The sequence below is a fragment of the Malaclemys terrapin genome, chromosome 1 (genome assembly GCF_027887155.1).
Source record: "Malaclemys terrapin pileata isolate rMalTer1 chromosome 1, rMalTer1.hap1, whole genome shotgun sequence".
NCBI lineage: Eukaryota > Metazoa > Chordata > Testudines > Emydidae > Malaclemys > Malaclemys terrapin.
The window spans coordinates 154,339,864-154,354,749 of NC_071505.1; the positions used below are offsets into that span (position 1 = coordinate 154,339,864).

At 40.6% G+C, this 14,886-nt stretch overlaps 1 protein-coding gene across 2 annotated transcripts in view; it reads left to right on the plus strand.

Annotated features, from left to right (window-relative positions):
* The window catches only part of NME7 (NME/NM23 family member 7), a 184,442-nt gene that overhangs the window by 163,338 nt on the left and 6,218 nt on the right, over positions 1-14,886 (plus strand). The gene's annotated exons all lie outside the window — the stretch shown is intronic.

The following is a 14,886-nucleotide window of genomic DNA, read 5'->3' on the forward strand; positions in this document are numbered from 1 at the left end:
GCTGCCTGGTAAAAAAAAAAAAGTAGTTCATTGTCACTGGCTCCCTGTAGTTTGACCCTGACCTCTTGGCTTTGTTCTGCAAACTACTCCACATTTTAGCCAGTCACTAAGCACGTCAGAGTTAATGATTAACTCTGGTGACTGAGTCAGGAGGGTGGAGTTGCAATTTAGCCTGAAACATTGGCCGTAATGAGAGTCAGCACATTTTCATTCATAAAATTATAACTTCTGCTTTTATTTATATAATTTGGGTGATGGGGGGTACAGTTAAATCTATCTAAAGTGCTCTTCACCTTGCTGGATCAGGACCTTAATTATTCCTCAGTATATGTGTTTATATCCTTGCATGTTTGCATCAGTATATATTTACTGGTGATAACATACAGCAAGGAGTGGCTCAAAAGATTGACCTAAAAAAAAAACTAGACCCAATTTTGCGGTCCATTACCTGTTTGAAGTCAAGGGGAGCACCAATGTAACTGAGGGACATGGCCCATTTACATGGTAATGTGCTAACCAGGGAATTTTTTGACAGGTAAAAAAGCTGAAACTAAATCTTGTTTTCCATACAGTAATAATCTAAATTTTTATCTCAACTTGCTTGGTGAGCTTATGTGATATACAGCTTAGAGGACATTCCCAGACAAAAAATTTAGCTTACTTAAAATTAAGGTTGCTAAACTGTAAAACAGTTACAAAAAAATACATACCAAGACTGTACGACTAATAAAACCTAAGTGTTTAAATGTATGTTAATACTCAGTTAAGGTGATGTAGATAAGAATGTAACTTTTACGGTTCATGCAGTCTTAAAGAAATCTAGACATGCCAACAATCAAGCATTCAGAATATCCAACAACCCTTAACTCTGCCCACTCATGAGAAGGAGAGAGCCATCGACAAACATATCACATAACTTTGAGTTACACAAAGTTCACGAATTAAGTATTTTAGTTTGAGGTGGGAGTGAGAAGAAGCGCTAGGATCTAGATGCAGACCGAGATCAACCTTTCAAAAAGTTCAGGGGGAAGTTAGGATCTTGGTGAAAGTTTGGCTTCAGATAGGAAGTTTGGATCCTGATATGGATTGAAATGCAAAGCACATGCCGGCATTTTGAGAGCATTCAGACTCCCAGTTCGGGTTTGAGCCCTTCTACACACATTGAGTAATATTTTCAAAAACATTGGAGTATGAGCAGTAAATAACACATTAGCATGGGTGCCCCCACTGTCCATAATTTTGGTTCTCCTGTAGCTGCAGGTTTGGCAACATAATCTGAAGCAGCCTGGCAGCGTCTTTGTTAGTGTTTGTAGGAGCATTAGCTGAATAGTATCACAGTTACCATTGCTCTCCATGTCGAGTTTACATTTTTCCAAGTGTACATTTTTCCAGCCTCGGAGCTGCCTAAAATGGGGATTGTGTTGGCTTCCTCCACAGCCTCCCATTCACTCTCTCTCCACCTCACCCCAGCCGTAGTTGACTCATCAGAGAGTTAATTGTGTTTCTTTTTGGTAGGTGGGCTCGGGTAGGAAGACATGGGACTTTTCATTGTCTCAGGCAGGTTTTCAGCCTGCATTTGAACAGAGCCTCCTCAATCCCTGTCTGCGCCTCTGTTCCTCCCTATCCTCATCCCATACTTAAGGTTTCTTTCAGGCATGTAAATGACCTCTTGAAGTGGGATGCCTTGATTTCATACAGTGGTGTTCTTCATTTGTCCACTGAAAGAACCATTTATTACAGTGTTTTCTTTTTTTTTTTTTTTTTTTTTAATTTCAAGTATGCCCTGAGATCCCCAATTGTGGGGCTGGATATTGACAATCTACATGAAGCTTTGCTACTGACAAATAACTTTTTTCTCTTGCCCAGCATCATAGCAATGAAACTAAATGACTTGGTTAAATGGCTTAGAAACAATAAGTAACACCATTTAGTTGTACAAATTGCTTACAATTGCTTGATGGACAGTGGGATACACAGATACAATTGTTATCAAGGTTCAGACAGCAGAAATTCAGCTAATTGTGATCCAACTTTATAGAAATGGAAGGTACCAGCTTTTACTGTGATCATGTAATAAGCTGAGCATTGTCAGGCTGGACAGGTACTTTGTGGACATTCCATAGATGACTCTCATCAAGTAGGTCCTACAGGTCATGTTGTTGGAGGTTCAAAGGAAGCATTGATCCCTTGGAGTCATAGTTAAACTAATATTGCAGCATGGTTGTCACAGTCAGGGTTGCAATCCAGACCAGTGAGGGGTTGGGTCATCACTTGCTCTGTAACCTTGGTTGCCTCCCAATGCTTTGTTGTTGTAGCTCCCAACATGGGTCGCTCACAATCAGCCCACCAACATATGCAGGTCCTGCCCCAAGTGTTTGTGTGCTAGACAGCTCTGAGTCATCAGCTCTGACCCCAGCAGCCTGTCTCCAGCCCCGATCTGGCTTCCGCTAGCCTTGGTCACTACTTGCAGGGTGATCCGAACAGACTCCCAGTCCCAAATTACCCCAGAATTATGTGCCCTGAGGGAATAGTCGTGTCATTTCTTTCTCTAAAGAGACAAAAACACATCACAGCTTATTAACTTAACTGCGGTGAATACATCCTTTCCTTTAAATGCTGCACTGAGTTGGTTTATAGCAAAATAAAACATTTATTAACAATAGAACATAGGTTAAGTGATGCTAAGTGAAAGGAATAAAGTTAGAAAAGAGTTACAAGCAAAAGTGAAAACACTCATCTAAAAGTCTAAAACTTAATCTAGCAAGATACAGGCTTTGTTCAAGGTGGTTCCTCTCACCACTTGTTCTTCATCCCAGCCATGGCTGACTTTCCCTCAGTCAGGACCTGCCACTAAACTACAAGGTGCTGGCTTCCCTTGTCATCTTACGGGAATGATCTTTGCCTCCGCAGGTTTCTCACCTATATTTAGTTCCAGAAACTTCAACCCCCCCTTGGTTGAAGGCCCCATCTTTTTCAGCTTGCAAGAGCTCTGTTCCCTTGTGTCTGTCTAATGATGGCTCCTGTTCTTGCCTGTATGTCCCAAAGCTCAATGACTTTGTTTCATGAGGCAGGATGATGATGTCATGCTATTCTTCCCTTCCTGTGTGCTGACCATCCCCCTGTGTGATTCCCAAGTAAAGGGGGATTCCATTGTTTCTGATTCCACCAGGCTTTATTTACATCAGAGACAGGTACATAGGAGATAGCTGTGACATCCCCTCCTGTCTGGACAGACTGTGTAGCCTCATATCTATGAGTAATCATAATTCTTTATATAATGTTATACATGCATTTTGCAATGATGTTAATCACCAATGTGTCATTAGCTTTCAGAAAAGACCTCACTCGATACACTTTTATAACACAATAATATTGTACACAATCAGTGGATTCAGATGCTTATCGCTTGAGGTTCAGCCCTCCTATCCCCCCTCCCCCCCATCTTTATAGATCAGTAAACCTTTGAAAGGGATTCTTTTGAAAAGTAAAACCCAGACCAAGCTTCTCTCTCCTACTGGCTGTAGACATGCTTCTCTTCTCTCCCCCCCCCCCCCCGGTTAATCGCTTTGTTTATCTGGCATTCCAATGCACCTTCATTGTCTTTGCCTGATGGCCAAGCTGGTGCAGACATGTTGACCCCCAACCACCTTGTGAGCTTTGGTTCTGTTTACCACATATGTAAATTGCAATCCTATTGTCTCTGGTCAACCCTGCGTCATTTGTATTCAAGACCTGGGCAGACTTGTGTACCAACTCCCACTGACATGCCTGGCTTGAACACATTTTAGTTATAATTCCAGCATATATTCATAACTCTTAGTACCCATCATGTACATAAGTCACGCAAGAGTATTAATGATCAGTGAGTTACTAGTATTCAAATGGTACCTCACAAGGCATATTTTGTACAAAAGTAATTACAATAGTGTGTAGGGTGTTTTACTGCGTTTTTGATGTATTGCACTTGTAATTTCGTAGGAGTCTGCTGTCCATACGGGCTGCTGTCAATCTGTGATACCAAGTTGTCACACAGGGTCCAGAGGAGGCAGCACACATTGTGCTTTCTTATAGAAACTTTACTTTTGTTCTTTCTTGTTCTGTTGTTTCTCTTGATCTAAAATAAGTCATTCAGAGTAATGGTGTGTGGTTGCTCTTTGAGTGTGGAAAAACAGAACACTGCCCATGTAGTGTCATTAAATATCTAATGGCAATTTTCACAAGGGGAAGTGTGTTTGATGCAGTGTCTTGGTGAATGCCAACTTGAAATTTCAATGCGACACTGCTCTTCCTATCTTAAACCATTGCATAGGGATTCTGGTGTGCTGTCAAATGGCTGTCACATTCCACCCCAGAGGAGGTTGATTTTAGTGATGGATGAGTTGATTGCTGTGTATGGTTTGTGTAACAGTGCGGGATGAAAGACCTTATATGAGTGTAAAACATTACTTATTATTTCATACTATTTGGCAACAGTACACCAAGCAATAATAAGAATTCTTTGTTAAAAGATGCAAATGTTAAAAGTAATCTTTTTGGTGCATCAAACTTTGCATGACAAACACGCTAATAAAGTATGTGAATGAATAACTCTAGAAAGCATAGAGATGCTAAAAAGAGTACGTTTTCTTAGTGTGAAATTTCAGTGTTTCACATTCTGAACAAAGGTCTCCTGCATTGTTTGTTACATATTAACTTCTCTGGCACGCAAGCAGCCTCTAGCCTCTGAGAACTAACTCTTACTAGTCACAAGGTGATGCAATTTGTAAAACATTACACAGCAGAAGCGCAGAATGTGGCAATGACCCTTTCAGTAAGGGTGTTTCATTCGTACATCATTTCTTTTCAAGAGTCTTTACATTGTTAATAAAGAAGCCATTGTTTCCCAGTCATATGGCAATTTTGCAATGAAGTCTTTTACAAGGCGCCTGTACTGAGCTGCCTAATCCGTAGTAGGATGGTTTTAATAATCTCAAATGAAAAGAGAAAAATGTTTTGAATTTTTCATGAAAACAATAGGCATTTTGAAAGACTGAAATTTGCATCTGACTGTCGCTCTTGATATAAATTAATTTTCAGAGATATTTGTGAGATGATAAAGACTGTGATTTAAGTCTTCTACCACCTTGACTTTTGGATACCTGCTATCCAGGAGGTGTGGGAGCAGAATAGAAAGAATCTGGAATGCAGATCAATCTTTTGTATCTAATTCGGTGGTAGTTATGCACATGTTCGCTAGCACTGGAATTTTGTCTCAGAATGTTTCCTGATGCTGTGTACATATCTGGTACCCAGCCGTGACTCAGCACAAAGAATGAAGAGGACTTTGTGCATGGAAAAGAAATTAAAAGAAAATAGTAGGCCTAATGTAGATATATTACTTTTAGTTCTGTTGGTGCTTTATCTTTTCTCCGTAAAGCCTCAGGTATTGTTGGTTCACTTGTTGCCTCCCTTCGAACATGGTGAGTAAAAAGGTTATGCCTGCTCTAGATTGGCCAAACAAACCGTGCTGAAACTGTGTTTAAACAGTCTTTAGAAACAGATCAGTTAACCTGCTTTCTCTGCCAGGTAAGATGAGGCCCAAATGCCACCTATTCTTAGGGTGACCAGATGTCCCAATTTTTATAGGAACAGTCCTGATATTTGAGGCTTTTTCTTATATAGAAGCCTATTACCCCACACCCCATCCTGATTTTTCACACTTGCTGTCTCGTCACCCTACCTATTCTGCCAAGATTGGGTATTTCTAAGCACTAGAGAAGAGAGGTTAACAAGCTGGGAGCAGATCAGACAACAAGCTCTGTTCGTTTCACCTTATCCCAGAGGTCATTTCTGTCACTGGTTCTCAACCAGGGGTACGTAGAAGTCTTCCAGGGGGTACATCAGCTCACCTAGATAGTTATCCCATCTCCTAGAACTGGAAGGGACCTTGAAAGGTCATCGAGTCCAGCCCCCTGCTTTCACTAGCAGGACCAAGTACTGATTTTGCCCCAGATCCCTAAGTGGCCCCCTCAAGGATTGAACTCACAACCCTGGGTTTAGCAGGCCAATGCTCAAACCACTGAGCTACCCCTCCCCCCAACTAGTTGACTAGTTTTACAACAGGCTACATAAAAAGCACTAGCAAAGTCAGTACAAACTAAAATTTCATACAGACAATGACTTGTTTATACTGTTCTATATACTAGACACTGAAATGTAAGTACAATATTTATAGTCCAATTGATTTATTTTATGACTATATAGTAAAAATAAGAAAGTGAGCAATTTCTCAGTAACAATGTGCTGTGACACTTTTGTATTTTTATGTCTGATTTTGTAAGCAAGTAGTTTAAGCGAGGTGAAACTTGGGGTACACAAGACAAATCAGACTCCTGAAAGGGGTACAGTAGTCTGGAAAGGTTGAGAGCCATTGATTTATGTGATGTGTGTATATACACAGAGAGAGAGAGAGGCTATGCTGAGCTAGAGAATTTTTTATTTTTTTGTATATTTTGACCTCACAATAGCCTGTGTGGCCTGCTTTCTTGGCCTGGCTTCTGTCTCAGATTCCATCTGAAACAGTGGGCACGTTCTCACGGGACAGCTGGTCCCTCCTGCTGCTCATGCTGCCACAACTGCACTTCTATTTTTAGCTCACTAACTCAAATCAGAACTAGCATGGGTATGTCTACTGAAGCTGAAAATTACACCTCCCAGCTCCAGTGTAGACATACCCTGTGGTGTATTAGAGCTGTGTGACTGTAAGGCTGTTTTCTGTCCACTAATACACCTTTAGGAACACACTGAAATATTACTATTCACTTGTCTAAATAGCATCCTTCCCAGATCTCCCCTAGGCAAATTATTAAGTGTACCTGTACTGTGTAGGGCCTCACGCTTCTCTTCTCAGTTTAACTCTGTTGACTTCATTGGAGCTACTCCTAATGTACGCTGGTGTGATTGAATTAGGTCAATAAGTTTGTGTGTGTGTGTGTGTGTATATATATATATATATATATAATAAATAAAATCACAAAACACTGTGGTAACATGGAGTGAAGGCTGCTGACATCCATTCTTAGCTAGCACAATCACTACAAATGCAGGAAATCCTGAGTTAAGGTTCTTTCACAAACTTTAGAAATCACTTCCCCTGTCATGCGTAATATTTCCCAAATATACGCCCCAGGCAGGACCAGGATCCCGCTGTGCTAGGTGCTGCACAAACACAGAACACAATGAGGGTGTTTGACTTAAAGAGCCTACAACCTAGGTAACACATAGGAAACTTGAATGAAATCCTGACCTCACTGAAATCATTAGGAATTTTACTATTGACATCAGTGGGGACAGGAATTCACTTCCTAACTCTGGCTAAGTATTCATTTATATATACTGAGTGAGTGTGGAGTAGATGCACTTTTATAAATTAAATATAAAACAAGAAGTTATTTCCCTATATATATATATATATTTTCCATATCTATCTATCTATCTATCTATCTATCTATGGAAAACCTCCTCTTTGATTTTAAGCAGAGCTTGTTGAGTGGTTAGTGCAGGAGACTGCCATTGACTTGTGGGACTTTGGGCAAGTCTCACCGTCTTGCTGTGCCTCAGTTTCCCCATGTACTAATGTAAATAGCGGTGATAGAACTGACCCATTCCACAGGGGTGTGGAAGTCCTGAGGCTTTATTGGATTGTAAAGCACTTTGAGTGCCACAGCTGTGTAAAATAATCCTATAGTGAGAGATCTCTTGGGCTGCAGTGAGTTGAATAGCACAGACACTCAAAATCTCTGAATAACCCACTTGAAAGAGGAGGTTACTTCCGATGAATAAAATGTTACCGACCATTTTCTTGTGTGTGAAATAATCCTTCTTGCGCCACGAACTGTAGCATATATGGTCCCCTAGCAGGGCCTTTTGGATAGGTGTTACTTTGCACCTATACCATGGTGTTTAGGGATAGCTTGTTAGCTGTACAGCACCCAGTGAATTTATTTGCCTCTTGATGTATCATTTTAACTTCTAATAGGAGTGATCTCATCTTATTGCCCTTTACTAACTTCTTCCTTCTCAGTTACTTTAATATAGCTGTTTACCTGCTACAGCGAACAGTATGCAAATCCCTAAATAACTGGTGTGGTGACTTCACTCTGAGCAGACTCTCCCATTCTCCGTTTTCCAGTGACGCTCTCATTTGCTCCTGTGCATACACCTGTGAGCTGTTGGCAGCCCAGATGGTTACAATGTGGAAACCTCCCAGGCTTTAGGTCCTTCTTTCTCACGTGTGTCTCACCTGCAGGGAGTTCTGCGACTTGATTTTTGGAAGTGCTGAACACCCAGAACTACATTTGGAGTCAATGCGAGTGCTCCACCCCTCTGAAAATCAGGCCCTCTGCTTTCTATTCCTAGTCATTTTACAGCTATTCAAATAAGGTCCTTAAAACTATTTTTGCCTGCAGCCTTGTGCTATGATTCCTTTAGTGCTTGCTCAAACTAAACAGGGACATACTGAGTCAGTATTTGGATGAGTCCTCTTAAAATATGCCTAGATGTTGTAAGAAGTGGTGGTTTGAGGTGGTACTGAATCAGTATCCCAGCGTGATATTGGGAACTGGGTGTTTTGGTCTTTAAAATTAGTTGTGAATTTAGGAGTTGCCAGATCAAAGGCCTGTCTAGTCCAATGTCCTATCTCTAACAGTGGCCAATACCAGGTGCTTCAGAGAGAGAAGTAAAATCCAGGCTGGACAATTATGAAATAACATGCTCACGGGAGTAGTTTCTTCTAGGGCTGTCAAACAATTAAAAACAAATGTGATTAATTGCAACTTTAATCGCACTGTTAAACAATAATAGAATACCAATTTACATTTATTATAAATATTTTTGGATGTTTTTCTACATTTTCAAATATATTGATTTCAATTGCAACACAGAATGCAGTGTACAGTACTCACTTTATATTATTTTTATTACAAATATTTGCACTGTAAAAAGACAAACAAAAGGAAATAGTATTTTTCAATTCAACTCATACAAGTACTGTATGTAATGTAAAAGTGCAACTTATAAATGTAGAATTTTTTTCATAACTTCACTCAAAAACCAAACAATGTAAAACTTTAGAGCCTACAAGCATGAATGGGAATACGAATGTTTAGCATATCTGGCACATAAATACCTGCCAATGCTGGCTACAAAAGTGCCATGCAAACACCCATTCTCACTTTCAGGTGACATTGTAAATAAGAAGCGGGCAACACTATCTCCCGTAAATGTAAACAAATGTATTTGCTTAGCGATTGGCTGAACAAGAAGTAGGACTAAGTGGACTTGTAGGCTCTAAAGTTTTACATTGTTTGTTTTTTTATTGCAGTTATGGAAAAAAAATTTACATTTGTAAATGTCTGAACTCCTCTTGAATTCAATATCTTGTGTCAGTGAATTCCACTAGCTAGCTATGTACTGTTATATCTATTTTAAATTTACTTTTTAATTTCATTGACTATATCCCCTTATTGTTGTACTATTAAAGAGAGTAAATTAGCAGCTCCAATTTATCTTTACTGTAGCCTTCATTATTTTCATGTATAGCCATTGTGTCCGTTCTTATGTGTTTCCCATCTAAGATGTCGACCTAATCTTTTTAATCCGTCCTACTGTTAAAATTAGTAAGACATTGAAAAACTACCATTGTCCTTCTTTTTTACTTTAGCTATAACTTTTTGAGATGGGCTAATCATGGCTGAACACACATTTGGGATGAGAGTGTGCCACCAACATATGTTATAACATTACAATATTTTTAGTGTTATTCTCTATTGCTTAAAGCAGAGTACCCTCTTGTTTGTTTGTTTTCATCATGATCATGCACTGAAAATAGCTGTTCATTGAGCTCTCTGCCATGAAGCCCAGGTCTTTTATGTCAGTGGTTAAAGTTGATTTAGAACCTGCCGGTATGTGTGAATAGTTCAAATTGGCCCTTCCTGATCAGTTTTGTTCCTTACAGATTCCTTGGAACTTTGGTAAGAAGGAAAGGGGTGTAACCTTGATGTCCTGACCAAAGTCCAACAGGGAACTAAATTCTCTCTGCTGTTTCATCTGGAAAAGCTATTCCTCACTTCCTTGTTGGTTGAGTGGTATTGCTGCTGGGTCTCACCCCAGAGGTGACTGCATGTGAGTGGTGGATAAAATGACTCCCTCATTTGTACATCACTTTGTTTATAAAACCCTTTGGGATGGAAGGTGTTTTTTTTGAGTTTTTTAATCCATGCTGCTGTATTAATACTACACTGAATCAACAACATCTAAAACAAAACTCAGACTTAGCCATCAAAAAGTGCAGTCAGGTCTCAGCGAGGTTTATACTGATGTAGAGAGCAGCTTGAATGGCCAAAATGGTATTTGAGTTCCCATTAGTGATTTCAAATTGAGATATTCCTAAAGAGTTATAAAACGTCAGTGCCATGGGTCAGTAGAAGTCACATGGATCTCACAATATCACCTGGACCATGTTCCTGGAGCCCTGTCACTGGTTCAGCGCGAGTAGTGTCAAAATGGCTTGAGAGAGAGAGCACTGATGAATTGCATGCATCTCTCTCAGCCAGTTGGAGGAGGACTGGCTGGCTCTGAATTACTAATAGACTATGGAGCTTTCCATCTCTTGGCTGATAATTCTAATTAAGCACAGGTTAGAAATGACTGAACATGACTATCACCCTTTTGGTGATGCTGGTGAAATGAGTTAGGGGTCTTAGACTAGTTTCCATTGGGAAAGAGTCTACATTGCTAAAACCACCACTACCAAAACTGACCCTAACAGGTACCCTGGGCTTAGCAGTTTCAGATTGAGAGGCCAAGGATGAATGGACTATGAATAACAAAGTACTCTTTCAACTCAGGGCAGGGTCGAGGCATTCTGCCAAGCCAGTGGCAGATTAACACATGGGCCTGAGGGGTACTGGCCAATTTGGGGCCCCCCACAGGAGCTCTGGAAGCTGTGTAGAAGTGGGGACCCTCTGGCGCTGGAACTGTGACCCTGCCCTCTGGCCAGGCAAGAAGCCGGCCGTGGTAAGAGCCATCCAGGTAGCCTGGGCCGCTGTGTGGAGCCCTGAACCCTCCACCTGCCCTGGGCAGGGGCTATGCTTCACGGCGGGGGAGTTAATCACCTTACCAGCTCCCTCCGCTGTGAAGCACAGTCCCTGCCACCACCACCGCTCCACACCTGCCTAAGGCTACTATGCCCATGTTAAAAAGTAGGGGGGCCATGGCCTCCCTGGTTCCGGTGCCTCATGGCCCCCAGGACATGGGGGGCCCAAATGTTATTGGGGCCCTGGGGCACAAAGAAATCATAATCCGCCTCTGTGCCAAAGTGTACTACTACTGCCCATTCTGTACCTATTCCATGGTTAAACAGAGAACACTGGTCTCTAAGGCTGTCTAGCTAGCTGGCACCTTGCATTAGCATTAAGCTCCCCTTTATATTTTAAGGGGAGTTTCCATTTCTTGGGAATAACCTCACTTGTGAATTTCTCTACTTTTTCACTCCTCTGCTGTGTCCTGCACTTAAGAGACCTTTCTCTTTCCTTGGGATGCTTGGTTGGTTGGTTGGTTTGTTTGCTTTCCTTTTTAATTTTCTGTCTGACCCCCTCCTTGTTTTTAGGATGCACACTGTTGAAAAGAGAAGTGTTTGCATGAGTGATACAATCAGGATGTTGTTGGATTTTATTATTGCCTGCACGACTGTGTAAACTCCTGAAACTGCTCGGGAGTAGAAAGTTTGGAAACGGCTATTTTATTGTGCACTTCGAAAGCTTGAGAGATGGAATTATCATCTTCGCTAGTCCTAGGATTGCAGTGAGTTTGTGTCCACTGTGGAATGCCACAGATTTAGAGCTTTCCCTTGTGAGGTCATTGGTCTTGTTGGAGTCAGAGGGTCGTAGTTCTTTTTCCATGTTATATAGGAGCAGGAAGCAAAGTGGGTTTATCTGCATGTTATAACTCAGTTTTCCTTGGAGGTTGAGTGGCTGCTGGGATTAGTAATGGGATACAGAGCCTTTCATCTTCTCCTTCAAGCCCATCCCAAGAGAGGAGTGAGTGTAACTGAAAGTTACCACACATTAAAGGCTATTGGATGGCCTATGCAAAATGAGTTTGGTTGGGTGGTCTCACTGTTGTCCCTGAAGGACAAATGTCCACAGAAAAAAATCATCACTGTCTTTGGCACAGAATGGCCCCCTTGTTGATAGCAAAGGGGCGAAAGTTTTGAATAGACCATAGAAACTGTATTGCCCTTTCCGGGTCAAGGTTGAGGCACATTTGTGTTGTGCAGGGAAAGCTTTCTCTCCTGCAGTTTGTGCTGTATCAGGATTCTGAGTAAAGAGTGACTGCAGGCTGAGATTTTCCAAAGTGACTAGTGATCTGTCTGCCTCCATCTTTGGATGCCCAATAAGAGGCATTGTAAAGAGGCCTGTTTCTCCAGTGGCATGGGTCAGCACTTTCTGAAAATTGGGCCACCCCAAAAGGCCTAGAACAGAGGCACCCAAAATCACTAGTTACTTTTGACAACCTTGGCCTCACTCTCCAGCTAGCAACGCATCATCTTTCACAAGTGCTAATTCCTTAAATGGATCGGGGTAGGCAACCTATGGCACGCGTGCCAAAGGCGGCAAGCGAGCTGATTTTCAGTGGCACTCACACTGCCCGGATGCTGGCCACGGGTCCGGGGGGCTCTGCATTTTAATTTAATTTTAAATGAAGCTTCTTAAACATTTTAAAAACCTTATTTACTTTATAGACAACAATAGTTTAATTATATATTATAGACTTATAGAAAGAGACCTTCTAAAAACATTAAAATGTATTACTGGCACGCGAAACCTTAAATCAGAGTGAATAAATGAAGACTCAGCCACCACATCTGAAAGGTTGCCGACCCCTGAAATAGATTATGGTAATTGGGGAAATAGATGGGCACTGTTTGCTACTGATTACCCAGAGCCACATTTATCATTGTAGCATCTTGCCCAGCAACGCACAGCTTCTGAGAGTAGGTCTTTAGAAAGGCAAATCCTTCCTCCGTACTATATACATGTAAATTGTTAACAGATTTTACTGTGAGTCTATGGCAGCTAATCCACATAATTGTATTTGGAAAGAACATAATGGCACATAATTTGTAGGTTATACAGTACTTATTGTGCTTGTTCTGGCTTTGAAGTTTGTCAGTACGTTCTGTATGGGTTTTAGACAATGCAATAAAAGCCATTTTAAAAGAGAGATTCTCCAAACCAGGGGTGAGCCATTAGTCTGAGAGAATACCCTTCCAGAGAGGCCGTACAGATGGAGATCCAGGCTGCAATAAACAGGGCAGCTGTAGTTAACACTCTTTATTAGTATTAGTCATGTAGATTTTAAGTGTGACATTCATCTAGACCTATCAAAGCATTTTACAATCATTAATGAAGTATTATTCACATTTAATGAATTGGGAAACAGGACCAAAGGGATTAAGTGACTTTGCCCAAGGTGTCACAGCAAGTCAGTGGCAGAGCTATACCTCTCAAAATCCCCAAGTTACCTATATTCCACCCACATTTGGTGTCTCCTTCCTTTTATTGTTGAAAGTTAGTTAAATGAGAAATGCATAATCATGTGACCAAAGTTAAACAGAGTTATTTACACCGAAGGAATAGATTTAATGCATTTTAACGTTCCTGCTTTTTGTCCCCCTCATTTTGGTTCTCTGACACACGTTGTGTTCCACATTTACATCTTCGCAAGTTGAGAGGATTGGGCAGAGGTGGGAAAAGAACCCCGACATTCTAAGGCTTAAACCTCTATTCTAATCAGGGGTATACAACACCTTATTGATGTTACGTATAAGCATAAGATTGCTGGCTCTCAAATTCAACTATTATGAGTTTGCCTTTAAGTGTCTCTCTCTGTATTTCTTAGGTGTTTTTAATGTGCTTCTCACTCTGGAATCTAGGAGCCTATCTCGCCAAGAGCAGAGAGAGAAATCATTTTAATGTAGAAAATTACACTTGAGTCAATCTGGCACCATGAACAGAGTGTTCAGATAGACAGCTGATAATATACCATGTAAGCAATAAGGAAGTAGCAGCTCTACTGAGTGCAATGGAAGCTTTTACAAAGTCACCACTGTACAAACAAATCACCCTGAAATTTGAAGTTGATGGCAGATAGGCCTCTCCATCAGTCAAGCTGAATTCAAAATTCTTTATTAGTGTGACAAGTTACATAATGCTGCTAAAATGTTAAAAAGATACAAACCTTGGGTATTTGTGAAAAGTAGGTCTAGTACATTAAAGCCCTAGCCATGAACCAGTTATTGGGCACTGTACAAACATATAACAGTAAGATGGTCCCTGCCCCCAAAGAGCTTACAATTAGAGATAGTCAAAAAAATTTGACAAAATAGTTTCCTATTGAAATATGCAGCTTTGTCAACCTCAAAACATTTCATGGGAAAGTACCGATTTTTTGATAATTTTTTAATAGGAAAAAGTGTAAACTTTTTTGACAGCATGGAAACGTTTTTACTTATACACATGATGTCAAATATACAGTTATAATATTAGTGTTCATTTAATGTGCTCTATTTAATATTAAAGTTAAAATGAAATAAGTCCAAACAAAATGACCACCTTTTGAAATTTTCTGACGCTACTGAATTGAAATATTTCCGTGGTCCTAAATCAAAACATGTTGGAATTTTGATTTTGTGGGACATTTCAAAATATACATTCTCAATTGGGACCTTGTTGGAATTTCCCATGGAACAGAAATTCCAGTTCTCAAACAGCTCTGTTACAATCTAAGTATCCAGAATCCCATCAGGCTTTTATAGTCAGGTTTTGGATTGTATCCTATCTCCAT